Source organism: Bos taurus, unplaced genomic scaffold (assembly GCF_002263795.3).
Source record: "Bos taurus isolate L1 Dominette 01449 registration number 42190680 breed Hereford unplaced genomic scaffold, ARS-UCD2.0 ScbfJmS_848_142, whole genome shotgun sequence".
Taxonomy (NCBI): Eukaryota; Metazoa; Chordata; class Mammalia; order Artiodactyla; family Bovidae; genus Bos; species Bos taurus.
The window spans coordinates 105082-131271 of record NW_020192290.1 but is presented as its reverse complement, the minus strand read 5'-3'; the positions used below and the strand labels follow the sequence as shown (position 1 = coordinate 131271).

The 26190-nt window shown below is 43.9% G+C and overlaps 1 pseudogene; it reads left to right on the top strand.

The window, feature by feature from the left end:
- The first annotated feature begins 237 nt into the window (after positions 1-237).
- On the top strand, positions 238-9971 carry LOC112445798 (zinc finger protein 75D-like; annotated as a pseudogene).
- The last annotated feature ends 16219 nt before the right edge of the window (positions 9972-26190 follow it).

Genomic DNA, 26190 nt, shown 5'->3' with positions numbered 1-26190 from the left:
GGTTACTTCTGTCTTTCCTCCTTTTCTGATAACTTTCTGTTCTTCTTTCTCTGATAAGTAAGTAAATGTGCGTCATGTGGCTTTCTTCTTGACGTGTATTTTTTCCCTCCCCTCTCTCAGTGCCTTGGGGAGAAGATCCATCATTGGTTTTGTAGCCAAAGCTGACAAGGCCTCAGTTATCAGGTGGCCCAGGAGGATGTCACAAATAGAAGAAAGCTGTTCCGAGAGCAAATAATGATGAGGCCCTGTGAAGGCCGTGCATGCTTGTACCCACTATGTGGAGGTTTTGCAGGGGATAAGAGGTCTGTGAAAAGAGAGTTCAATAAGAGTAAGAAATCCAGCCCACAGATGGGCAGTCTTCATCCTGAGAGTGCTCGCCAGCACTTCCGGAGCTTCTGTTACCAATGAACACCTGGACCGTATGAGGCTGTCAGCCACCTGCAGGAAATTATGCTCTCAGTGGCTGAGCCAGAGATCCACTCAAAAGAGCAAATCTTGGAGTTGCTGGTGCTGGAGCAGTTCCTGGACGTTCTGCCCCAGTCATATCAGAACTGGGTGCAGAAGTATCATCCACAGAACGTCAAAGAGGGCTGTGGCCCTGGTAGACGCGTTTTCACAGAGAATGTGGTGGAATAAAGCAATGAGGTGAGCAGAAAGATTCTTACATGTACACTGTGAAAGAGGGTGAAAAGTGGGGTCAATAATTGGAGAATGAGATGGATTAAGTCACTCTTCTGTTGTTCCTTTAGAATAACTAAGTGCAATCTGAAATCACAGCTTGCACTGACAGCTTTCCAGGTTGGGGAGTTCTGAGAGTCTTTTTCCTGGCCTTAGAAAAAGAAATGCAATTTGCCTCTTTTAGGGCCAGGGTGAATTGAAGGTGGTGGGCCTGGCCTAGAGCATGGCCAAGGAGAAGGACTTAGCAGCCAAGAAATAAAAGGAGCAAGAAAATGCTAGAAGGGAGAGAAAAAACCTCCAAATGCAGGGTTTTAAAGGTCAAAGGCAGGAGAGGTAGCAGCCAAAGTATAAATCAAACCTTTCTGGGGAGAACTGCAAAGAAAGAGAAGAAATGGAAGAGAAGGGAAAAGGATCAGAAAAGCAAGAATATAAGCTCACAGTAAAATGGAGAAAATCAGAATGCTGAGGCGTGGTGCTCTCTGGGCTGGGAACACACATCGCAGGGCCAGGATAAAAGGTGTCTCCGTGGCCTGCCTTCATGCTTTGCCTTGGCTTTGCTGGTGAGTAGGTAACCAGGTCTGCCCTGGGGAGAGGCAGCCTACTTCTCCTTGAGCAGCCGCCTTGAGGAGCACAAGTGTCTTATACACCTGAAGTGTATGGCGAAGTTGAATCCAGCTCTTCCCACTTTTTTCCTCCGCTGCATCCCCTTTCCATGAAATTGTTCCCTGGACGTGGGAGGATTGGAAATCCACCTGACAGAAAACCCTCTTTTATTCATTTTCTTAATTCTTTAGAGGAAACTAGAAAATCAAAGTCCAACTAAAGCAAGGATCCAAGTCTAGAAAGCAAGAGATTGGAGGCAGTGAGAGAACAGACAGCCACCCCTACCCTGCTCTTGGCCTGAGCTGTGGACTGTCCAAGGAGGTGTGGAGGCAAGCAAGTCATAGCTTCTCTCATTTTAATCTGATTTTCGCCAGATCATGTGTACAGTTCTTGGTGAGAAAATCGTGGCGCAATATCTCTTCATTTTTAAACAATTTCCTTACTGCCTCCCCAAACCTGGACTCTACTCTTATTTGTTCTTCCATCACCACCCCAAAACAAAGCTCTTTTCTATATGAGGATGGGGGTTAATTTTTAGGTCACACCCACCAACTGGGAAAATGACACAGCGCTCTTGGGAAGGAACAGCAGTGGCCCCAGGCTTTTAAGTGGAAGCCAGCAGAGCCCCAGCCAAGTGGGTGTGTTCCAGGAAGCAATGTTCGAATATAATACCAAGTACTGCAGGAGCCGCGCTGGAATACTCACAAAGAAAGCCAGCCTGTGGATAAAGGAGGTGAGGAGTTTCATCATCATTATATTCTCCTGGGAGCTGTGATAGTAATTGGTTCAGGGAGCATTGCATGGGAATGTTTCCAGGTGCCCAGTCATGCTTTCAGTTAGGATGACTGTTCTAGTGGGAGTACAGTAGGTCCGTGGTGGGTGAAGGTGAAGGCCATTCTGGGTACAGAAGCATCCAAACCACAGAACCCTGGTATTCAACAATGTGGACCTTTCTCTATAGAAATTTGAGAGGGGAGAAGAAGGTAGAGCAGGGACAAGGCAGGGGGGGTCATCTCACCATTAGAAGTTAGAGGAGAAATTGGGATCAGAAATGGGCTGTCAGTGGCAGAATGGGAAGAGAATTGTACCACCAGGAAAAAAGTAATAAAAGAAATCTCCCATGTTTCCCACCAAGGTTTTAATTTTCAAACACCTCTAATGCTTGCCTAGCTCAGTGGAACATTTTCTTTAATGAGAGGAAAAGCAGTGGATTTCCTTTCATTTAATGAAAACTGGGAACCAGTTCTATGGAGTGGTGGCTTTTGGTTCTAATTTATGAGAAGGCCACTTGTGGTGCAGATGTGTGAGCTCGCGTGTGCACACACACACGTGAAGGTGAGCTGTCTTTACTGAGGGAGTCTAAACTGTAGAAGTTGGTTTGGGGTATTCATAAACAGAAAAAATATATTTTTTTTCTGGCTCCTTCCCCACAGCTGTGCCTGCTGAAGAGAGTCAACCTTTTCTGAGGAGAAAAGCACCCCAAGCTGGCAAGTTGGCATCTAAGCTCACCTTGCCTATGTCCAGGTGAGCTGTACTTTACAAGCGTTTTCAGGCAGCCTGAATGTGGCCTTGTCTGCTTTTCTCTGCTGCCCATGATCCTGCCTTACACAGCAGATGCTCTGAGGCACATTAGCCCAGGGTGTTCCCTAGGCAACTAGGATTGGCGCTGTGGGATTGGGCACCTCCCAAGCTGTGTACTGATCTCTTGGGCACCTTTCCTGTCATCTCACTCCTTTTCCCTTGATCTTCTCTTAACTTTTTGGTAACTGGCCTCCCATGTAATTCAGAAATGAGTGATAGGATGGCTTCTGTTGTAGCGAGTACTGAACTACAACTTACTCTCTTCTCTAGAGTCCATTGAGCATTTGAAGATGTGGCCTTGTATTTTTCCAGAGGAAGAATGGAAAATAATGACCCCTGATGAGAAGACCCTCTACCTTGATGTAATGCAGGAACTCTATGAGGATGTCGCCTCTGTAGGTAAAGAGTCTTCCTTTCCTTTGTACAGCAATTGAGCAATCTGTTACATCCTCAGTTCATGGAAAATGCACACCTGTGAGAGTGTCCCAGCAGTGGGTTGGTCTCAGCTCTGATGGTGTGAGGGGAAGAGGGAAGGCAGATCCAGATCACCTGGAGAGCTTTTTCCAGATACACATCTTTCTCCTAAGTAGACTGCTTGATCTATCATACTCTTGCCCTACCCTGCAAGCCCACTCTTGCCAGATCTTTTCCATGTCCGTAGAAAGCACAGTTTACCCAGTTGTTCAGGCCCCAAAACTCTCAGTTATCCTTTTTTTCCAGTCCTTTGGTTATCCCTACCCCCCAGCCAATCAGGGAGCAAGTACTCTTAACTCTGTCTTCAAAAGAGCTCCTGAATACAACCATGTCTCAACCTCTTCTGCTCTTACCATCCTGGTCTCGCCGCCTCATCTCTAACCAGGTCTGCTGGAATACCACAGGACTCTCTGTCCCACGACGTTTCCGTGTGTCCTTAGGGTTAGGTCCTAGCTTCCTCATTGCACATCCAGCACAGCCACGGTAGAAATATAAGAAAGATACTGAGTTTAAGATTCTGCCATTTAAATGTTTAGAGTAAATAAAAGTATAGAGAGTTATTCCTTTTTCTGAAAATAGTCTGGAATTTAGATGGCAGTCCATGACCTCCAAGTTTTATTCTCAGAGTGTTATCATTGCACCCTAAACTTAAAGTGATTCTGTTTAGCACAAGGGCAAGAACCATAGACCCAACGTCCCTAAGAGTTCGAGGACATTCTTGAGAGTCTCTTTGAGGTAAACGTACATATAGGAAGAGGAAAAATTCCTTAATAGGAGCCTTTATAAAGGCTTAACAATTTTAAGATTTTGTTCCTCTATATTTTTTAAAAATTAACCTCTTTATTGACTGACTTGTAGATTCACATGCATATTTAAAATGTAACAAAGAACCCATATACCTTTACCCATTTTCCTCAGTGATAACTTTTGCAAACGTACATGATGTCACAACCAGGATAATAAAGTGGGTACAGTCCACTGACCTGTATTCATACTTTCATTTTCCTTGTATTCATTGGTGGGTGTGTATGTATTTAGTTATATAAGATTTGATCACGTGGAGTGTTTGTATATTCACCACCCCAATGCAGATCCATTTACCACAAGGATCCTTCCTGTTGCCCTTTTATCAATACAACAACACACCCTTCCCTCCCACACCCTACCTCATCACCAACCTGTGCCAACCACTGATTCTGCTTACAGTTTTTCAAAAATTTTGTCATTTCAAAAATACAGCTTTGGGAGATTAACTTTTCTCCTTCACAATAATTCCCTGGAAATTCATCTAAGTTATTGTGTGTATCAGTAGTTCATTCATTTTTACTGCTGAGAAGTGTTCTGTAATATTGATAAACATTGAAAGATATTTTTGCTGTCTTCAGTCTTGGGCTATTGTGAATAAAGCTGCCATGAACATTCCTGTACAGAATTTTGTGTAGAGATGGTAAGTTTGCGTTTCTCTGGGATAGAGAGTGAAAGAGTGAAATTGCCGTTTCATATGGTAATCAGATGTTGAATGCTAAACTGGTTTTCAGAGTGGCTGCATCATTTGACCTTCCTGGCCAGCAATGGATGTGATCCTTTCTCCACATTCTTGCCATTGTTTAATAGTATTACCACTTAAAAATTTTTTGGCTTCTGTTTAAGTATGTAATGTTATCTCATTGTGGCTTGGACTTGCCATTTCGGTAATAGCTGATGATGATGTAGTTTTCATGTGCTTATTTGCCATCTTTATATTATCTTCAGTGAAACGGCCTTTGCCATGGTTTCATTTGGTTGTTTTTTAAGTGTTGAATTTTGAGAGTTTTTGTATAGATTGTAGTGCTTTCTAGCGTATATGGTTTGCAAGTAGTTTCCCCAAGTCTGTATATTTTTCCTTTTATCCTCTTCCCATGGGTTTCCACAGAGTAAGTTTTTTATTTTGATGCCCAGTTTTTCAACTTTTCTTTTTACCGGTTGTATCTTTGCTATCAGGGCTAGCCATAGATCCCTAAAATTTTCTATGTTTTTCCTAAAAGTTTTTAAGTTTGCATTTAAGTCTGTGATTCATATTGAGTAGATTCTATATAAGATACGAAATTTAGATTGAAGCTCATTTGTGTTTTTGCTTGTGTAGGTCCAGTTGCTTCAGCCTTGTTTATTGAAAAGGCTGGCCTTCCTCCATTGAATTGCTTTTGCACTTTGGTCAAAATCAGTTGGGCATACTTGTGTATCTGTTTTGTTCCATAGAGTTATGTGTGAGTCTTTCTTCCCACTTTATTTTGTCAAGATCAATTTTATTTTAAGCTATGCTAGGGCCTGTCCCTTTCCATGTAAAATTTAGAATACGCTTATCTATAAGAAACTTTTTTGGAATTTTGCTAGAAATAACATTAAACTATATGTGAATTTGAGGAGGAATGATCTCTTTACTGTGTTGATTTTTCCAAACAATGAACACAGTATGTTTTGCAAGTTTTCTTTGATTTCTTTCATCATTTAAAAAATGTTATCTACTTATCTATTTTGGCTACACTGGGTCTTTACTGTGGTGTGCAGCCTCCCTAGTTAGAGCTCGAGGGCTCTCTCTAGTTGCAGGGTGCTAGCTTCATTGCCCTGGGGCATGTGGGATTTTAGTTCCCCAACCAGGGATCAGACCTGAGTCCCCTGCATTGGAAGGTGGATTCTTAACCACTGGACCACCAGGGAAGTCCCATCACCAACTTTCTGATAGAGAAAAAAATTTATTTTATCTATGTTTGTGTTAGAGTATAGTTATTCATCTACTTTTTATAATTTTCAGTGTGCAGATCCTCTACATGTTTGCCAAGTATATGCAGGAGCATTTAATTTTCATTGGCATAACTGTAAATGGTATTATTTTAAATTTTTGTTAAAACAAATGTTCAGTGTTTTTATATAGGTCTGCCTCTAATTTTATGTTTTCTTCTTTTATCCTGTGACCCTACTGAACTTGCTTATGAGTTCTAGGAAGGCGTTTTTTGGTAAATTTCTTGGGGTTTTTATACATAGTCACATGATCTACAGTGCTTTTTATTTCTTTATTTATTTGTTGCCTTGTTGCAGTAGGTCCAACTTCTGGTACAATGTTGAATATGAATGGTGAGAGCAAACATCCTTGCCTTCTTCTCAGTTTTATCATGGAAACGTTATGTCTTTCACTTTTACATGTGATGTTCGTGCAGGGTTTTTATTGATACTTTATCAGGTTGATAATAATTCCTAACTTTCCTAGGGTTTTATTTATTTATTTTTGGCTATGCTGGGTCTTCATTGCAGCACTCGGGATCTCTTTAGTTGAAGTGTGTGAACACTTAGTTGTGGCATACAAATTCTTCGTTGCGTCCTTTCGGTATCTAGTTCCCTGACCAGGAATTGAACCTGGGCCGCTTGTATTGGGAATGTGGAGTCTTAGCCACTGGTCCACCAGGGACGTCTCTCTTGAGTTTTTTTATCGTTAATGGATGTAGGGTTTGTCAAATACTTTTCTGTGTCAGTCAATGGGATTATGATCTTTCAAAGCTTGTTGATATATGGTGGGTTATGTTGGTTGATTTCAAATATGGAAATCCTACTTGATCACGGTATATAATGCTTACATACTGTTACATTCAGCTTGCCAATATTTTGTTGAGGATTTTCGTGTTGAAGTTCATGGGAGATGTTAGTCTGTAGTTTTCCTTCTGAGTACTGTCTTTGTGTGATTTTGTTATCAGGGTAATTACTGGCCTTATGAAATGATTTGGGTAATAGTTCTTGTTTTCTGGAAGAGATGATATAAAAGTGGTGTTAATTGTATAGATACTTTGTAGAATGCTCCAGTAACACTATATGAATCTGGAGATGTCTGTTTTGGCAGCTTTTTAATTATGAGTTCAAGTTTTAATTTTCAGAGTGCTATTCAGATTATCTATTTCACACTGGTTGAATTCTGGTAGTTTGTAGATTTTGAGAAATTTACCCATTTCCCCTAACTTTTAACATTTGTGAACATAAGTTGCTGATAGTATTCCCTTATTATCTCTTTAATTGCTGCAGAACGTGTAGTGATAGACCCAGTTCCTTCCTGATATGGATGGTTTGCATCTTCTTTCATTTTTGCCTAAGTTAATACAGGTTTATCAGTTCTATTAATTTTTTGAGGAGCAAGTTTTTTGTTTAATTTTTGCTGTGATCTTTATTATTCCTTCAATTTTTATTTTCCTTTTATTCTAGTTTCTTGAGGTAGAAACGTAGATTATTTATTTGAGAGCTTTCCTCTTTTCTGTTGTGTGCCTTTAGGGCTATACATTTTCCTCTGAGCATTCCTATAGCTGCATTCCACATATTTTGATTATATTATATAATTTCATTTTCATTTAAGTATGTATTTTTAAATTTCCCTTGAGACTTTCTCTTTGAATCATGGATTATTAAGAAGTATATTTCCATTTGTCCCCATATATTTAAAATTTTTCTGTTGCCTTTCTGGTTTTGATTACCAATCTGATTCCATTTTTGTCAGATTGCTTTTCTCACTCAAGTTGTGTTTTTGTGTTTTTTTTTTTTTTGGTTCTAGGTGTTCTATGTGATTTTGATCTGTTTTTTGTATCCTGATCATTTTGTCTATTATGTTAGGAGAGTCTGAGTCCTATTTAAATATTTTAATGGGCAGTCACTCTGTTTTAGTTTAGCATGTAAGTTCTTTTCTACTTTGTGGAATATGTGTCTAGTGACAGCTTAATTTTCAGAGCCTTTATGGTATTATTTTGGTCTCCTCGATTTATGTGGTACTGCTGGGATTCCCATGTGCTCCTGCTCATGCTGCCAGAGAGTGAGGAATGAGGAAGATCTTTACTTAGGCTAGAGTGTCTCTCAGTGGGAACCTCTGACCCTTAGGGATGAAGAGGCTTCCTGGGGCCGGCTGCTAGTGGCTGGTTAGCTAGGTCCATCTTGCTAGTTCTGCATGACAAATCTGATGTCTCCGATTGGAGTTCTGATGTTGTCAGACGGTTTCCCATTTCCGATTGTGGATAGAGTTAGCCTATTGAGGCAGCCTTCTGTTGCTCAGTTGAGATTTGGAAAACACGAGATCTGGGTTGCCTACATTTTTGGATGTGGGGATGTAAGATACCTACTGTGTTACTCTTCTAGTCCTGGAGTCCCAACCCATTTTGCCTTCCTCTTACCACTTTATAGAATTCTCTGTTCATTGTATCTTGCATTCTTAAATGGATTTGTAGTTGTGCCCAGAAAGGAAGTCCAGGGGAAAATGGGTCTGTGCCATTTTGTCCAGATTGGACCAAAAATCCCTTGTTCCTGTATTTTTAAAAAGCTGTCAGCATTGATTTTTCTTCCATGCCGACAGTTTTCTTGTTCCGGGAAACAGATGGCTGATTCTTCTGTTTATTCCAACAGGGTTAAAGCTCACAAATGACCCTGAAAATGACCCACCTGTATCTCTTCCTACATTAGAGATACAACCATCAGGATGCGAAGTATTAGGAAAGGCCACAATGAAAGATGCTGAGACAACAGTGGGCAAGGAAAATCACGGTGATACATGCAGGGTACGGAAACGACCTCGCAGTCCCGAAGCCCCAGCCCTCGCCAGCCACTTCGTGGCTGGTGACAAACTGCACTGAAACTCTCAAAACGGGCCCTTTCCATGAAACTCAAGGAAATTATCTGAGTGCAGCCAACCTGTTGTTTCACTTTAGCCGAAGGAGGGAGCAGAAGGAAGAAATTCTTCATTAGAAACATGAATGATTGACCCTGACCAAAAAGGTAGGAGACCAGAGGTTGGACTTGCGGGCTGGAGGGAGGCTGTTGCTATGGCATCTACATATCCAGCCCCTGGGGGCTTGGGGGAGGAAGGGACCCGTGGAAGCCAGCCTGGAAAGCTGCCGAGCCGAGAGCAGGCAAGGCAGGGTGCACGCAGGCCCTCTGGACAACCTTGTCATATTTCCAACTTGGGGATGAGAGGCGACTTCCTGGGCATCTCCGAGGATCAGCCCATCACCTCGGACCATGGCCCCGGTAGTGTCACCTGAACACGGGGGAATGGAGGGAAATGGCCCTGGAGAGGCCCTGAGAAAGCCCTAGAAGAGAGCGGATGCTGGCCCCCTTGTCCTCCACCCCTCGAGAGGCAGCCTGGACGGATGGTTGTGTTCTTGGCCCAAGCCCAGGTCTGTCACTTTCTCAGCCCTTCACAAGACTTCCTCCTGGCGGGTCTGTGGGACTGCTCTCTGCCTGCTCCTGTTGTCTCTCTTGTTCCTCTCCACCCTCCAAAGCTTTGCATCAGGGGACAGGGAAGAGAGGGAAAGACATGTTCCTCCCAGCCCTGCCCCATCTCAGCCACGCTCCCTCCACCTCCTACCAGTGCCCTCCTGGTGCCACAGAATGTGCTGCTCCAGTCCTGGACAGCCTCCAGCAGCCCCTGTGTCCCAAAGGATTTGGGAAAGTGGGGGTCTCCTTAGGTGGAGGGCAGCTGTCAGGCCGGGGTGGGAGAGCAGATGGAGAAGAGGCTTGTAGGGTAGGCAACAACTGGGGAGACGGGGACATCTCTGGGTGAAGAGGCAGCTCTCAAGTCCCCATGTTTTTCTTGCAGGAACTGGTTTTATAGAAGGTGAACCGCCCCTTCTGTGGTCTTGTCCAGAGAGTCAAATCCCTGCCTGGGGCACCCCTGACCCTAGAGTTGCCTGGGGAGCACCCGAGAGAAGAGCCTGACCCCTCGAGGAGAGGCAGGGCCTTCCAGGTGGAGAGCCCGAGGGGAGGGGTGGCCTGGTGATCCAGTACTGGCATGGGGAAGGAAGGATGGAGCTAGAGACACTCTGGTGGAGCAGGTTCTCCCCACCTGCTGGGCTCTGGGAAGGGAGACATTTGCCCTTGTCACATAGATCAAAGTGGGGGAGCTGAACCTGCCTCTGGGTCTTCACTGCCTACCTGCACCCCAGTCTCTGGGAGATCTGGCACAGTGGGATGGGGGAGGGGAGCACAGACTCCCAAGAGATCTAGAGAGAGAGAGAGGCCCGTGGCAGGGAAGGTGAGAGCAAGTTACAGGGAAGAACTGGGGGACAGTCTGAGCTGATATGGTCACAGGAGAGATGAATCCCAGAACCCCCTTGGGGAGCAAGGTCCTTACACACAAACCTCCCCACCCTAACCCAAGCCCCACGCAAGGCTTAACCAGGGGTTCCTTGGTGTCGAGTGGCACAGGCCTCTCAGTTTGGGTAGGGTGGTGGCTGGCTCCTGGGGCCGAGTGTAATAGGAGGCAAGGGATACAAGTGGGTGGCGTGGAGCTGAGACCCACGCATGACCCCATATCTCTGTCTCCAGGCTGTCCCTCCTGCTAGGATCACACAGGAGCATCTGCTCTGGATGGGCCTGCAGCGGTCCTGGCTGTGCTGCTGACTGGTGCACCAGGAGCGGCACTGAGGGGAGCTGGGAGAGGCCCTGGCCCTCACCCCCATCCCACATCCACATCTGCCCCCTCACTGATTGCTCGCGGTCCTGGTCCTCAGTTCCTGGGACTAAGAACCACAGCAGCCTGGTTGCCCCTGGGACACAGGGGCTGAGCCTCACACCATGTGCCCTTCTCAGCCACCCAGGGCCCGGCTGAAGAGCTCTGCCTGCCTCACCCCGAGGCCTGAGGCTGCACCCAGGCTACTACATGCCCCCCGCAGATTCCCACAGACGGAAGGGTGCTGATGGCTTCCTCCCTTGTGCCAAGTTGCCTGGAAACCCCTGGTCCTGGTGGCCCCTCCTCCACCCCAACTGTGTCCCTCCAGGACCATTTCCGGGAGACTGCCAGCCTTTGGACTGCATCCCTGGAGTTCTGAGAGACTGTGACATGGGCTGCAGGGGAGGAGAGGAGCGGAGGACCAGGGGCCTCCTTGGGGCTGATGCGTAAATGTGCCCTTTTCAAGTTCGGGTCTCACGCTCTGGGTGACTGGATCCCCAGCCGCAGCCTCTTCCTGGGCCAGCCTGAGAGGACCTGGGGAGGGCACTAGGGAGGGTCTTTACTTAATATGTGCGTGCCTGTGTGTGAGTGCGCATGTTGAGTGCATGTGAGTGTGGGGATGTGTGTGTGAATTTGCATGTTCATGCATGAGGGCTTGAGTGTGAGCATGGGGATGTGTGGGTGTATAAGTGTGGATGAGTGTATGGGTATGAGTGCACAGATGTGGGTGTGTGAAGGTACTGGTGTGAGAGTGTGTGTGTGGGTGTGAATATACATGTCAGTGTGCATGTGTGAATGCGTGTGTGTGAGTGTTTATGCACACATGAGTGGCTGTGCGATGCAGACGGTGCTGAGCTGTTTAGTGGGTGTGCTCTGGGGGACGGGCATCCTGTCCTCCCCAGGCTCCCAGCTCTGTTGGAGCTGCCTGGGCCCTGGGAGGCCGCTTCCTAAAGTGGAGAAAGTATGTTGGAGATTCAGGGGCCCCGGGCTTAGAGACCCATCATCACCTGCAGAGAATCCCCCCTCCCCATGGGGCTCTGGCTGGGGCTGTCCGCCCCCAAAGGTATTGGCTGTGGGAGGGGCGGGGACACGTCCTCAGCACGTGCTCCTGCCACTATTTTTCTTACCATTTTGATCTTGAGTAGTTTGCTGCTGCTGCTGCTCTCCCACCTCTTCCTCATCTCCTCACTAGGCCTCTGCTGCTCTCCTCTCTGTGTACTTTATTTGCAATCTCTTTTTCAGGCAGTGGAGGTTCTACACCATCACCGACTTGAATAAGACAGCTTTCCCTTTTCTGTGTGTGATGAACTCTCCACCAGTCAGCGCAGTCTGGTCAGAGAAATGTTCTTGTTTTCAGTGTTGTCAAATCTTGTGTCTGTATAAGTTAATAAAGAAAATTATTTTAGTTCAATAAAAAAAAAAAAAAAAACACAGAGGCCTCTTGTTTCTGGTGTGGTGCCCCTTGGAGGAAAGGGTCTGTTGGTGAGCTCACCCGACTCTGGTGGCCAGAAGCTGGGGGAGGGGAGCATCCTGAGGGCTATAATTGGGTGGGGTCATGGCAGGAAACCAGTGAATGTTATACTTCATATTAAGAGAACAAAGGGGTAATACATAATCATTCCAAAAGATTTAAAAAATGGATTTGGTGAAATTCAGTACCCATTCATGATTTTAAAATCTTTTAAGAACATTGAAATTGTTAGGAACTCATTCTTCTGGCAAATAGTCTATAAAAAACCTCAGTGCACATAATATTTAATGGTGAAAGAATGTTCCTAATATTGGGAACAATGCATGGTGTCTACTCTTGCCATTTCTATTCATCATTGTAGTGGAAGCTTGAGCAAATGGAATAAGCCCCCTACCCTGACAAATCCATCCGAATTGGAAAGGAAGAAATAAAGCTTTATTTATTCACAGATCATCCTGTATGGAGAAAATAACAAGTAAAGCACAGACACAAAAAAGCCACTAGACCCATAAACAAATTTAGCAAGGCCAACAGGACACAATATCAACATCAAAATATCGCTTATACTTGTACATACTAGCACCAAAAATTCCAAAAATGAAGTTAAGAAAGCAACTGGATACACAATAGCCTTCAAAAGAATAAAACATTAGGGATAAATCCCATAAAAATGAATAAGACCTGAAAACTAAAAATTACTTAAAACATTATAAGACATAGCTGAGAAAATTTAAACTTAGTAAAGATAGTTCATGGGTTGGGAGACTCAATATGGCAACCTTCCCCAAGTTTATCTGTAGATTGAGCCCAATATCTATCAAAATCTCAGCTGAATTTCCTGTAGAAATTGACAAGCTGATCTTAAAATGTATGCGGAATATACATTTATATCACCTTAATTAGCCAAAACATTTTGAAAAAGGAAAACAGTTGAAGGATTTATCATACCTATTCCAGAAGTCATAAAGCCACAGTAATCAAAACTATGAATCTTGTACAAAGATAGTCACATAGATCAGTGGAACAGATTGAGAAAGTATGAACAAATCCTTAAATTTATGATGAGATGGGTCTTCTATTATGGCAAAATAGACAACAAATGTCACCATTTTAACCATTTTAAAGTATCAAATTCAGTAGCATGAAGTACATCCCCAATATGTAACCATCACCATTATCTAATTCTAGAATATTTCCATCACCACAGATGAGAACACCATGTGCATTGTCAGTCATCAATACCTCCCTACCCTACTCCTTGGCAAATACAAACGTGCTTTCTGTCTCTATGTATATACTTTTTATGGGTATTTCATACAAATGGAATCATGATATGTAACCTTTTATACCTGGCTTCTTAGTGTAATATTTTGTAGTTCATTCACATTATCTGTAGTTCATTCACATTATTGTATGTTTCTTTTAATGGGAGAATAAAATTCCATTTTATGGATATATGACATTTTATTTATCCAGTCATATGTTTGTGGACATTTGTGTTGTTTCTACCTTTTTGCCATTGTGAATAGGGTTACTATGGACATTCAAGTACAGGTTTTGTTTGAACACCTGATTTCAATTTTGGGGGTCCACAACTAGGAGTAGAATTGCTGGATAACATGTTAATTCTATGTTTAACTAATGGAAGAACTCACCAAACTGTTTTACATAGAGGCTGCACCATTTACAGTCCCACTTAGTAATGTATGATGATTCCACACTCTCCAACAGTTGTTATTTTTCTTTTCTAATTTACGGTTATCCTAGTATGTGTGAAGCAATTTTCATGTGCATTTCCCTAAGGCTAATGATGTGAAATTGGACTTGCTGGTGGCTCAGACAGTAAAGAATCTGCCTGCAGTGCAGGAGACCAGGGTTTGATCCCTAGGTTGGGAAGATCCCCTGGAGAAAGTAATGGCTACCCACTCCGGTATTCTTGCCTGGAGAATTTCATGGACAGAGGAGCCTGGTGGGCTACAGTCCCTGGAATTGCAAAAGAGTTGGACATGACTGAGCAGCTGACACTTTCAACTTTCAATGACATGGAGCATCTGTTCATTTGTTTGGTAGCCATTTACATGTTTTCTTTGCAGAAATATTAGTACTTTGGGATAAATTTGACAAAATTTCTGGAAGACCTGTACACTGAAAATTACAGAAGGAATTAAATACTACAAACATAAATTGATATCTCATGCTCACAGATTTGAACACTCAATATTGCTGGATGGGAGCTCTAGAAAACTGACCTATAGATTCAACACATTCCCAATGAAGCAACAGTAGGACTTGGAAAATAAATTGACAAAGTGATTCCACCTTTCCATAGAAATACAAAAGGCTAAGGAGAGCCAAAATTTTTGAAAAAGAACAAAGATGCAGGATTTATACTACTTCATTTCAAAACTTGATATAGATCAACAATAATTCAGTGTGATCTTGGTATAAAGATAGATTTACAGATCAATGGATCAGAACAGAGTTCACAATATACTCAAAACTATATGGACGATTGCCTTTTTTTAATTTATTTTAATTGGAGGCTAATTACGAGGTGGATGGAACTATTATACAGAGTGAAGTAAGTCAGAAGGACTATTGCCTTCTGACTGAGATGTAAATTCAGTACAACAGAGAAAAATAACATTTTTAGCAAACTACTGGAAACATTGGAAAAGCACATCTTTAAAAACAAACTCACATAACATACAAAAATTAACTAGATATCATGAGACAACACCAAAATACATGCCACCTGCAAAGTAGTGCAGTACTGAGAAGCACTACTCCCTGGAAGCTTGAGGGCCAAGAGGTTGACGTAAGTGAACTGTGTTGTACAAACAAACTAAGGAAGATTCATAATGATGCACCCAAAGCTACACAACTAGTGGGTGGGAGATGCAAGGTAGCAGCCAGGTTTCCTGACTTTCGGCTTAGGCTTTTCTGCACTATTCTGGTCAGTTGCACCCTGTGGCAGATTCCCTCTGATCCCAGAGGACAAGTTCATGCCTTGTTTCTGGGACAAAGCCCCTGTCACATGTCCCTGCATCTAAATCCATGACTTGTGGGACTTCCCTGGAGGTCCAGTAGTTAAGATTTCAGCCTCGGGGGCTCCCCAGGTGGTTCACTGGTTGAGAATCAGCCTGCCAGTGCATGACACGTGGCTTCGATCCCTGGTCCGGGAAGATTCCACTTTGCACGGAGCAACGAAGCTGGGCTCCACAACTGTGGAAGCCCTGGTGCCATAGGTCCTGTGCTCTGAACAAGAGAAGTCAGGGCAATGAGAAGTCTGAACGCTGCAAAAAAGAGTATCCCTGGCTCACCGCAGCTAGAGAAAGGCCCACCACAGCAACAAAGACCCAGTTGCCGCTGCTAAGTCGCTTCAGTTGTGTCCGACTCTGTGTGACCCCATAGACAGCCTCCCACCAGGCTCCCCTGTCCCTGGGATTCTTCAGGCAAGAACACTGGAGTGGGTTGCCATTTCCTTTTCCAATGCATGAAAGTGAAAAGTGAAAGTGAAGTCGCTCAGTCATGTCCGACTCTTAGGGACCCCATGGACTGCAGCCCACCAGGCTCCTCCATCCATGGGATTCTCCAGGCAAGAGTACTGGAGTGGGGTGCCATTGCCTTCTCCAAAGACCCAGCACAGCCAAAGTAAATATATAAATAAAAAATTATAAAGAACCTATGAACTGATTATGTGGTTCTGATATCTATGTTAGTGGAGCATCACCATCTGCTGGTTGATTCCTTGAACTATATCAGAAAGCCCTTGGGGTGTTGTGTTGCCAAAGGCTTCACCACAGACACAGTCACTGCTGCACAGCCAGTTTTGATAAGGTCAAGAGAAGAAAGAGAAGATAGCTTTGGGGGCACAGGAAGGGAGTGGGGGTGGTGGTGGATGTCAACGTGAGGCTATAGAATCTTGTATAACTCGAAAATATATTTGAGCAGCGTCTTCTACTTGTGGATTCCTTGAACTGCATCAGAAAGGTCCAGGGGAGATGTGTTCCTAAGGCCTCAACAACAGGAACAGTCACCCGAGAAGAGTCAGTTTTGATAAGGGCAAGAGGAGAAAGAGAAGTGAGGTCTTGGGGCACAGCATAGGAGTGGGAGGAGCGGATGTCAATGTGAGGCCGTAGAGCCTAGTGTAACTCAATAACCTACCATCTGCTGGTGGATCTCATGAACTACATCAGAAAGCCCTGGGGATGTGTTGGCCACTCATTTTACATCAATCAATGAACACTGACCAAGGGGAACATTGACCACATGGAAGCAGTCTATCCTCCAGGATAAATCTTTGTTACTGATCAGCTTGATTGAGAGCTGATCAGACGAGCTCCACAGTCTCAGGACCTCAAAAGGCAAGGCACTGGCTGAAGCTTGCAAGGGCGTGATGACTAAAGTTCTGCCTCTGACCTTCCATCCACACCAGCAGTGAGAGCCCTTAAGCCACTTCTGTAGTATATGCTTGCTTGCTACTCAAAGTGTGGTCTAGGGACCAGCAGCATTAGCATCACCTGGGAATTTCTGACTCTGAGGCCTCCATCACAGGCCTATTGAACCAGGACTTGCACTTTCATAATATGCCTGGTGATTCCATGCACATTAAAGTTTGAGAAGCACTACGCCCTGGTAGCTTGAGGACTGAGAGGTTAACAAAAAACTGTATTTTAAGTGAGTTTAAAAAGACTCACAATGATGTACAAAAGCCACAGAACTAGGGGTGGGAGATTCAAGGTTAGCAGCCAGATTGCTTGATGTTCAGCTGAGGCATTTCTTCACGATTTTGGTCAGTTGCACCCTGTTCATGCTTTGTTTCTTGGACCAAGCTCCTGTCGTATGTCTGCATCTAAATCTATGACCTGGGGGAACTTCCACAGTGGTCTAGTAGTTAAGACTTCACCTTCCAGGTCTTCCCTTGGGGTCCCAGTGGTTAAGATTCCACCTGCCAGTGCAAGGGACAGAGGTTCAGTTTCTGGTACAGGAAGACCCCACATGCCAAGGGGGAACTAAGCCAGGGCGCCACAACTATTGAAGCCATCACTAGGGCCTGTGCTAGGAAACAAGTCACAGCAATGAGAAGCCCATAAAATTGAACCAAGAGAAGCCCTGGATCGCTGCAACTAGATAAAAGCCCACTGAAGCAAGGATGACCCATCACAGTCAAATAAATACATAAATAAAAAAAGAACCTATTAACTGATTGTGTGCTTCCGATTTCTATACTAGTGGAGAAGAGCCATCTGCTGGTGGATTCCTTGAATTACACCAGAAGTCCCTTGGAGTATTGTGTTGCTAAGGTCTTCAGACACAGAGACAGTCACCCTCGCACAATTTTGATATGAACAAAAGAAGAAAGAGAAGAGAGGTCTTGAGGCACAGGAAGGGAGTGGGAGTAGATATCATTGTGAGACTGTGGAGCCAAGTAGAACTCGAAGAGCTAGTGAATCAGTGCCCTCTGATGGTGTATTCCTTGAACTACATCTGAGAGCCATGGAGGTGTTGTGTCAACAAGGCTTTCAGCGACAGGGAGAGTCACTCCTGCACAGTCACGTTTGATAAGGGCAAGAGAAGAAAGAAAAGACAGGTCTCGGGGCACAGGAAGGGAGTGGGAGAGTAAATGTCAATGTGAGGCTGTAGAGCCAGGTAGAATTCAGGAAATGTAGTGGAGCAGCACCATCTGCTAGTGGATTTGTTGAACTAAATCAGAAAAGCCTGTGGGTGTTGTGTTGCCAAGGCCTTCAGTCATAGGGACAGTGCCTCCTGCACACCCAGTCTTCAGAAGAGCAAGGTAAGAAAGAGAAGAGAGGTCTTGGGGTACAGGAAGAAAGTAGAGGGAGTATATCTCAATGTGAGACTGTAGATACTTAAATAACTGGAAAACTTAGTGGGGCAGCGCCATCTGCATGTGGAATTCTTGAAGGACATCACAAAGCCTTGTGGGTGTTGTGTGTCCATGACCTTCAGGTACAGGAACAGCCATCCAGCACAGACAGTTTTGATATGGGCAAGATGAGAAAGAGAAGGGGGGTGGTCCCAAGATGGTGGAGGAAAAGGATAGGGAGACCACTTTCTCACCCCCAAATCCATCAAAAGATCGTTTGAATGTGGAGCTACTTCCACAAAATAATTTCTGAACACTGGCAGAGGACACCAGGCACCCAGAAAAGCATCCCAATCTATTCAAAAGGAGGTAGGACAAAATATAAAAGATGAAAACAGACAAAAGATTTAGGGACAGAGACCCGTCCTGAAAAGGGAGTCGTGAAGGAGAAGTTTCCACATTGTAGAAAACCCTTTCATAGGTGTGTCTGTGGGGAGTTTTGGGATCTCAGCGGGCAACATAACAGGACGGGGGGGATACCCTACAGAATATGCGCCTCACCACAACTACAAGCAGAGATGGAGAAGCGGCACAGACACTCTCTTCCACCAGCAGCAGGTGGGGGCTGGACTGGGAGGTACAGGCTGCATCATCGATCCTTATGGTAAGGACCGGGCCTGAATGCCCTGAGGACAATCTGAGGAAGCCAATGTGAGATAGCAACCTAAACCGTGGGATTGCTAGAGAGATGAAAAACAAGAAATAAACCTTTCCTGTGAAAGGCTCTAATGCTACACGATGACCCCTGGTGTGCTCACAGAACAAAGGATTGAGCGAATACCAAATGAGAGCAAGCCAGCTGCCATTTAGGGCCCTCCCTCCCCAGTGCCAGAGAGGCAGCTGTGTGACAGCCAGAGCTGGAAGGCAAGGGGCTGCTGCAATCTTGGCCCCAGAGACTGCATCTTCTATCAAACTGTGAGCAGGCTCGAAGTTGCTAATCATGTCTTCCTGGGATACTGGACAGTTCACATCTGCCAGGAGTGTCACAACCTGAGATCAGCTCCCCAGAGGAGATACGTAGCACACCTGAGGCTGTCACTGTGCACCTAGGAAACCAAGTGGCCAGGACCGGGGCGGTGCACAAGATGCATGGCCCACCTGGGACAGTGCACTCACCAAGCGCCCAGTTACCTGAGTTGCTCAGACCTGGGAAAGGCACAAAACCCACAGCCCATCTGGGTCTGTGCCCCTGCAGAGCACCCTAGAACCTGAGTGGCTTAGACCTGGGAAGTGCACAAAATGCAGGGCCCACTTGGGACAATGCCCTTGCAGAGCACCCTGGAGCCTGAGCAGTGTGGACCCAGGAAGTACACACCACCTTGGGCTGTGGCAAACCCAGTGTGGTCCATCCACTGCAAGCACTCCCCACACATGCCAGTGGTATTTGTTTGCAGTGCCCCTCCCTCCCCACAACACAACTAAACAAATGAGCCTAAATAAGTGGCCACCTTCACCCCCTTGAGTCAGGGCAGAAATTAGACATGGAAGAGAACTGAAAACAGAGGAAGCCAAAATAAACAAAGAAGGGGGAACCACTCTGCAAGTGACAAGTGCAACAGAATAAAACCCTGCAGTTAATGTTGAGACTGTGCACTTGAGAGGCACCTATAGACCTTGAAAACAAGATCTCAAGCCAGAGATGAGCCAGAATATATATAAGATATATATGCCAGATATACAAGCCAGAATAAGGGGTTATCTGACTGGTTCCAAATAGGAAAAGGAGTACGTCAAGGCTGTATATTGTCACCCTGATTATTTAACTTATATGCAGAGTACATCATGAGAAACGCTGGGCTGGAAGAAGCACAAGCTGGAATCAAGATTGCCAAGAGAAACATCAATAACCTCAGATATGCCGATGACACCACTCTTATGGCAGAAAGTGAAAAGGAACTAAAAGCCTCTTGATGAAAGTGAAAATGGAGAGTGAAAAAGTTGGCTTAAAGCTCAACATTCAGAAAATGAGGATCATGGCATCCGGTCCCACCACTTCATGGGAAATAGGTGGGGAAACAGTGGAAACAGGGTCAGACTTTATTTTGGGGGGCTCCAAAATCACTGCAGATGGTGACTGCAGCCATGAAATTAAAAGACACTTACTCCTTGGAAGGAAAGTTATGACCAATCTAGATAGCGTATTCAAAAGCAGAGACATTCCTTTGCCAACAAAGGTTCGTCTAGTCAAGGCTATGGTTTTTCCTGTGGTCATGTATGGATGTGAGAGTTGGACTGTGAAGAAGGCTGAGTGCCAAAGAATTGATGCTTTTGAACTGTGGTGTTGGAGAAGACTCTTGAGAGTCCCTTGGACTGCAAGGAGATCCAACCAGTCCATTCTGAAGGAGATCAGCCCTGGGATTTCTTTGGAAGGAATGATGCTAAAGCTGAAACTCCAGTACTTTGGCCACCTCATGCGAAGAGTCGACTCATTGGAAAAGACTCTGATGCTGGGAGGGATTGGGGGCAGGAGGAGAAGGGGACGACAGGATGAGATGGCTGGATGTCATCACTGACTCGATGGACATGAGTCTGAGTGAACTCCGGGAGTTGGTGATGGACAGGGAGGCCTGGCGTGCTGCGATTCATGGGGTCGCAAAGAGTCAGACACGACTGAGCGACTGAACTGAACTGAACTGACACTGAACTGACCCCACACTGCCCACAAAAGGTCCAGAGAAATGCCTAGATGTATTTTTACTATGATTATTTTTTGATTTTTAAAAAATTTTGGTTATTACTCTTTTAACTTTCATTTTTATAGCCTTCTATTACCTTTCTTTAGGTGTAGGGTTAGGTTATTTATTTGACTTTTTTCTTGTTTCTTGAGGTATGCCTGTATTGCTATGAACTTTCCCCTTAGGACTGCTTTTAAAGTGTCCCACAGGTTTTGAGTTGTTGTGTTTTCATTTTCATTAGTTTCTATGCAAATTTTGATTTCTTTTTTGATTTCTTCTGTGATTTGTTGGTTATTCAGCAGCGTGTTGTTCAGCCTCCATATGTTGGCATTTTTAATAGTTTTTCTCCTGTAATTGAGATCTAATTTTACTGCATTGTGGTCAGAAAAGATGCTTGGAATGCTTTCTATTTTTTTGAATTTACCAAGGCTAGATTTATGGCCCAGGATGTGATCTATCCTGGAGAAGGTTCCATGTGTGCTTGAGAAAAAGGTGAAATTCATTGTTTTGGGATGAAATGTCCTATAGATATCAATTAGGTCTAACTGGTCTATTGTATCATTTAACGTTTGTGTTTCCTTTTAATTTTCTGTTTAGTTGATCTATCCATAGGTGTGAGTGGGGAATTAAAGTCTCCCACTATTATTGTGTTATTGTTAATTTCTCCTTTCATACTTGTTAGCATTTGTCTTACATATTGCGGCGCTCCCGTGTTGGGTGCATATATATTTATAATTGTTATAGCTTCTTCTTGGATTGATCCTTTGATCATTATGTAGTGACCATCTTTGTCTCTTTTCACAGCCTTTGTTTTAAAGTCTATTTTATCTGATATAAGTATCGCTACTCCTGCTTTCTTTTGGTCCCTATTTGCATGGAAAATCTTTTTCCAGCCCTTCACTTTCAGTCTGTATGTGTCCCCTGTTTTGAGGTGGGGCTCTTGTAGACAACATATGTAGGGGTCTTGTTTTTGTATCCATTCAGCCAGTCTTTGTCTTTTGGTTGGGGCATTCAACCCATTTACGTTTAAGGTAATTACTGATAAGTATGATCCCGTTGCCATTTACTTTATTGTTTTGGGTTTGAGTTTATACACCGTTTTTGTGTTTCCTGTCTAGAGAATATCCTTTAGTATTTGTTGGAGAGCTGGTTTGGTGGTGCTGAATTCTCTCAGCTTTTGCTTGTCTGAGAAGCTTTTGATTTCTCCTTCATATTTGAATGAGATCCTTGCTGGGTACAATAACCTGGGCTGTAGGTTATTTTCTCTCATCACTTTAAGTATGTCTTGCCATTCCCTCCTGGCTTGAAGAGTTTCTATTGAAAGATCAGCTGTTATCCTTATGGGAATTCCCTTGTGTGTTATTTGTTGTTTTTCCCTTGCTGCTTTTACTATTTGTTCTTTGTGTTTGATCTTTGTTAATTTGATTAATATGTGTCTTGGGGTGTTTCGCCTTGGGTTTATCCTGTTTGGGACTCTCTGGGTTTCTTGGACTTGGGTGATTATTTCCTTCCCCATTTTAGGGAAGTTTTCAACTATTATCTCTTCAAGTATTTTCTCGTGGTCTTTCTTTTTGTCTTCTTCTTCTGGGACCCCTATGATTCGAATGTTGTAGCGTTTAATATTGTCCTGGAGGTCTCTGAGATTGTCCTCATTTCTTTTAATTCGTTTTTCTTTTATCCTCTCTGATTCATTTATTTCTGCCATTCTATCTTCTAATTCACTAATCCTATCTTCTGCCTCTGTTATTCTACTATTTGTTGCCTCCAGAGTGTTTTTAATTTCATTTATTGCATTATTCATTTTATATTGACTCTCTTTTATTTCTTCTAGGTCCTTGTTAAACCTTTCTTGCATCTTCTTAATCTTTGTCTCCAAGCTATTTATCTGTGATTCCATTTTGATTTCAAGATTTTGGATCAATTTCACTATCATTATTCGGAATTCTTTATCAGGTAGATTCCCTATCTCTTCCACTTTTGTTTGGTTTGGTGGGCATTTATCCTGTTCCTTTATCTGCTGGGTATTCCTCTGTCTCTTCATCTTGTTTAAATTGCTGAGTTTGGGGTGTCCTTTCTGTATTCTGGCAGTTTGTGGAGTTCTCTTTATTGTGGCGTTTCCTCGCTCTGTGTGGGTTTGTACAGGTGGCTTGTCAAGATTTCTTGGTTAGGGAAGCTTGTGTCGGTGTTCTGGTGGGTGGAGCTGTATTTCTTCTCTCTGGAGTGCAATGAAATGTCCAGTAATGAGTTATGGGATGTCTATGGTTTTGGGGTGACTTTGGGCTGCCTGTATCTTGGAGCTCAGGGCTGTGTTCCTTGCTGCTGAAGAATTTGCTTGGTATGTCTTGCCCTGAAACTTGTTTCACCCAGAGAGGTTTACAGCGTTATATGGAGAAGAGAAGAGTGAGGAGGGAGTTAGAGGTGACCCGAATGAGATGAGGTGGAATCAGTAGAGGAGAGAGTGGGCTGTTCAGTAATCTCTTCCTTATGTGCACTCCACCACTGGACCGGTCAGAGTTGTTCACAGAGTTATATAGAGAAGAGAAGAAGGAGGAAGGTGGCAGAGGTGGCCAGGAGGATAAATGGGGGGAATGAAAAGGAGGGAGACAGATCCAGCCAGTAATCAGTTCCATAAGTGTTCTCTACCGTCTGGAACACACAGAAATTCACAGAGTTGGGTAGAGTAGAGAGGGGTTAGGGAGGAGACACAGGCGACCTGGTGGAGAAAAAGGAGAGTCCAAAGGGAGAGAGAGCAGTTAAGCCAGTAATCTCGCTCCCTAGTGAAAAATGGGTACTGAAGATTGGGTTCTTAAAGGTACAAAATTGGTAACAAATACATAAAAGCAAAACTTAAAAATCTAGAGTAGAGTTTGGAATTTTAAAAATACGATGTTAAAGAAAAGAAGAAGGAAAAGAAAGAGAGAAAAAACGAACAAACAAAAACAAACAAGGTCGTGAAAATTATAAAGAAAATATAGGTACAAAATTGATAACTAATACCAAAAAGCAAAAGTTAAAAATCTAGAGTAGAGTTTGGAATTTCAAAAATACAATGTTAAAAAAAGAAGAAGAAAAAGAGAGAGGAAAAAAAAAAAAAAAACAAACAAGAACCAACAAAGTCGCATAAATTATAAAAAAAAATACAGGTACAAAATTGATAACAAATACCAAAATGCATAAATTAAAAATCTAGAGTAGAGTTTGGAATTTCAGATATACAATGTTATTTAAAAGAAGAAGAGAAAGAAACAGAGAAAAAGAAAAATAAAAAATAAAAAAGGGTCACAGAAATTATTAAAAAAAAATATATATATATATAGGTACAAAATTGATAACAAATACCAAAAAGCTAAAATTAAAAATCTAGAGTAGAGTTTGGAATTTCAAAAATACAATGTTAGAGAAAAGAAGGAAAAAAAAGGTCAAAAAATTATAAAATATATATATATATATGTATATGAAGTTTGCTTTTAAAAAAAGGGTCTTTTTTTTGCAAAGTAATCAGTTATAAAAGTGGAAATTAAAGGAATAATAGAGGACTTAAATTTTTTTTAATTAAAAAAAATTTAAAAAAAAAAAAAGAAAGAAAGAATGATCGTACAAATAGTAAAAATATATCTAGGACTTTCTCCGGTTTTGTTGTGAGTATTGTGGGTTCAGTTCATTTTTGGCTAGTTCCTTGGTCTGACTTATATTTCTCAAGATCTATAGGCCCCTTCCTATGTAGTTGGTAGTAACCACAGGGTTTTAATCTATTGCCTGTAGCTTCCAAGGCGGTTCCCTCTGTTATAACTTCTTCTGTTTGCTGGTCTCTTCAGTGTCTGGTTTCTGCCCTGACACAAAGGGGACGGTGGAGGACACTTTTTTTTTTTTTTTTTTTAGGCTCACTTGTTCGGTCCCACTGAGGGGAGGTGGGGAGGTAGGGAGGGATGCTGCAAACAAATAACACTGGTGTGTGCTTGCAGTGCCTCAGCCACATTGGGTCTGCCCCCTGTTCACGGCGCGTGTAGCCTCTCTGCCCACACTGCTCAGGCTCTAGGTTGCTCCGCCGGGAACCATCCATGGCCGGCCCTGGGCTGCCTGTACTTCCCAGGTCCAAGCCGCTCAGGTTCAGGCACTCGGGTAGTCCTCAGAGGCATAGACTCTCGGTTGGGCCTGCGTTTTGTGCCCTTCCCAGATCCGAGCAGCTCAGGTGATGAGGTGTTTGGCACGTGCAATTGCTGTGACTTGTCGCCTCCCTGCCGCTCGGTTATCTAGGTGTGCACCAGCACACCTTCTCAGGCAGATGTTGACCGTCCAGACCCCCAAGAAGTTTTAGTTAGCAAAGAAGCCTGCTTACAGTTTTGTAGATAATGTCTCTCTGGGGCAGCGATTGTCCCCTTCCGGCTCTGGCTGCCTATCACCAGAGGGGGATGGTCTGCCGCCGGTATCTCTGTTCAGTCCTTTGTTCCGTGCGCGGGCGTGGCGGTGTCATAGGTTAGGGCTGGCTTTTCGCGTGGTAGATATTCCACAGTCTGGTTTGCTAGCCCAAATTATTTCGCTCAGATAGCGCTCGGGGTATTCAGGCCAGATTCTTGCGATGCAGCCCGCGCCGCGCCTCCCTGCCCAGCCCCCACTTGCTAATGGCGGATGCAGGTGTCTGCACTGCTTCTCTGCTGGGGGAGTTAGCGTAGGGCTCGCAATGTGCGGGTTTTAATTGTTTATTTATTTTTCCTCCCTGTTATGTTGCCCTCTGTGCTTCCAAGGCTCGGCACAGATTCGGCAGTGAGAAGGTTTCCTGGTGTTTGGAAACTTCTCTCTTTTTAAGACTCCCTTCCCAGGACGGAACTCCGTCCCTCCCTCTTTTGTCCCTTTTTTTGTCTTTTATATTTTTTCCTACCTCCTTTTGAAGACTTGGGGTGCTTTTCTGGGTGCCTGATGTCCTCTGCCGGCATTCAGAAGTTGTTTTGTGGAATTTACTCGGCGTTTAAATGTTCTTCTGATGAATTTGTGGGGGAGAGAGTGTTCTCCCGGTCCTACTCCTCCGCCATCTTAGCTCCTCCCCCGACCACAGCTTTCTTATCCATTCATCTGCTGATGGACATCTAGGTTGCTTCCATGTCCTGGCTATTATAAACAGTGCTGCGATGAACACTGGGGTACACGTGTCTCTTTTAATTCTGGTTTCCTCATCAGAATTGATGCTTTTGAACTATGGTGTTGGAGAAGACTCTTGAGAGTCCCTTGGACTGCAAGGAGATCCAACCAGTCCATCCTAAAGGAGATTACTCCTGGGTGTTCACTGGAAGGACTGATGCTGAAGCTGAAACTCCAATACTTTGGCCACCTCATGCAAAGAGTTGACTCATTGGAAAAGACCCTGATGCTGGGATGG